The following is a 2636-nucleotide window of genomic DNA, read 5'->3' on the forward strand; positions in this document are numbered from 1 at the left end:
TTGTTTCTGCTATATTTTGAATTGAATCCCAAGTGTGCTCTCATTCCTCAATACAAATGAAAAGTAAACAACTTTCAGCAGCATCAATGCCATCTGGATTCCAATGGAAATAATGAAGTATGTGAGAGCTTAACTTGGGTAAAAATAAAGCTCAGGCACCATGACGGCACCTTTTCCATTCCATGCTGCAATCACATCCATCTCTCGGAACTGACTCTGACGACCAAGGCAAGGTCAACTCGAAAAATCCACTCAGTGGGTGAGTCAGGCGTGTTGCTCAACGTGTGAAAGGGCTCTCACAAAGGGTTTCAATTTTCGGGCTGTTGCATCACAGTGATGTTATAACTGCACTTCACAAAGATAAGCCTTTAACACAGAAAAGGAAATTGCTTCAAAAACTACAGTGAGTGTGAGAACACACTCTGGCGAGGTGCAAATGTCCCCATCTGGTCCTCAGGCTCTGTGATCCCCTGTCTGAGCCCCCACGGGCTCACCCATACAATGGGGATGGTACAGAGCCCTCGGCACTTGCCTGGTCCAGGGAGGCCGGGCAGAGTGAGTGTTCAGGAACGACTAGTCCGTAATCTCTCTTCTGAAGAATGATCAGTATCAAAAGGCAACAGTGACTCTCAGTTCTGTTTTCGCTGCTCATGACTATGTGAAGCACTGCCCTGAGTTGCAAGTAGCAGGTAAACCGAACGAGGTCTTCTTCTGTTAGTCAAAAGGGTCCCCTGCCAGCCGTTTCACAGAACTGACCCTCGCTCTCGGGCCACACATCCCTCTGCAAGAGAGCTGATCTGGAGGGTCTGACCGTCCACTGCTGATCTCAGATCACAGAGCCACAGATGCAGACATCATCCAGGCTGAAGAACACGAGCCACAGAAAGTTCCAGGGAAGTGGAAAAGCTGAGCTCTCTGTCACTTGCTACAGCGTTCCTGCGATCATCAACTCACCTCTCTGCTCCTTCAGATAGCTCCCCAAAACATTAACTCGCTGATCTGGGGAGTTTGAGGGCCTGCAATCCTGTCAAGGATTCTCCTCAAGCTGAAATTAACATCGAATGCAATGACAAACAAGCTTCAGAAAAAAAAGAATCATTATTAGGACAAAAAAAGCATCTCAAGAACCATCTGTACAGGCTTAACTCCAACACTGTAGGGGGCTGCGGAGTCCGGAAACTAAAGCCAGTTCCGCGCAACTGTTGATATCGGACCCTTTTGACTAACAGAAGAAAACTTATTTGATTTTCTCTGCTACTTGCAACACAGGGCTGTGCAACCTTAATCCTTACTATCACTGCACAGAGGTTTAGGCAGAGAAAAGTGCAGGTGAACACACGAGAAGGGCCCCCAAAAACCTGAATTATCTTTTGGAGGGTAGGTCTCTTGCAGTATACTTGGAATTTGGACCAAATGGTCAATCAAAGTTTTTATTTGAACGTTTTGAGAAGGTTGCGTCATGATTTGTGAAAGAAATGTCTCAAATTGTGGCAAACAGGTGACTGGTTCTTCCACCATGACAACGTACCTGCTCAAATCATACTAAGTGTTCAGCAGTTTTTGACCAAAAAAGGCATGGCCCCATGCTCCACCCTCACTATTCACTCAATCTTGCTTCAAGCAACTTCTTTTCGTTTCCCCTAGGAAAAAAGTTCTCAAAGGGAAGCCTTTTGCTGATGCGGAAGAGGTGAAACAAAAAATGGCAGAAGCACTGAAGGGCATCAACACGGACCAGTTCAAAAATTATTCTGAGCAGCAAAAAAAGCATCTCGATAGGTGTCCTGTATCAAGCGGGGGGTACTTGGAAGGTGACTGAAGTTTAAACAGGCAAGAACAAATACGTCACTTTTAATAAATACATTCCAGGTTATCCCGGGCAACTACACGGGAAGCATTTATTAAGCCCCTCACAACTACCCAGCTCAGCAGGTTTTATTTCCTCAGTTTACTCTGGAGGTTGATGGAAATCAGGGCAGCGGAGGAAGATCACGAGCAGGCTGAGGCCTGGGACCAGGGTTCTTAGGAGCCCAGAGCTGCGCCCTTCACGCCGCACCCAGGCCCCTTCGCTCACTGCGGACCGTGGCCCGTAACAAGGAGAAACTGATGGGCTGCAGAGTGTGCGCCCACAGAAAACAAGTTTCCGGTCCGTTTCCAGCAAAGAGCAGACTGCGCTCATACGCTCTCAGAGAACATCTGTGATGTCGCCATGAGTTCGCTGTGAATTACTGCCCGAGCACTATCTTGGGAGTCTTCGCGCCAGGGTTTTACAGTAGGGCCGCAGCGTCTACGTGGGCGTTTTAGCTTGAGCTCCGGAGACGGCTCTACTCTAGCCGTCGATCACATAAAGGTTTAAACACGGGAAGGAAAGCAAGAAAGACGCCGACTGCCCAAAGTGAAGCTGGGGCCTTCCTCTGCGTCGCTGTCAATCCCGGAGCGCCCCCGCCCCATTTCCGTGGTCTGGGGACGTCTGGAGGCTTTCTCGAGGTGTTCGCCACTTCACCAACGAGAAGCGCTTGGCTGACACTTCCGAAGGAGGCCCGCGCACAAAAGTGTCTGCGGGTTTGGAGGCTCGCGGGGTGCAGGGCGTGGAGTCAGGCCAGACCCGCCCCCCGGGGTGCCCCTCGCAGAGTCCGCGC

The sequence above is a fragment of the Carlito syrichta genome, unplaced genomic scaffold (genome assembly GCF_000164805.1).
Source record: "Carlito syrichta isolate Samal-C Ts95f unplaced genomic scaffold, Tarsius_syrichta-2.0.1 Scaffold303796, whole genome shotgun sequence".
Classification (NCBI taxonomy): domain Eukaryota; kingdom Metazoa; phylum Chordata; class Mammalia; order Primates; family Tarsiidae; genus Carlito; species Carlito syrichta.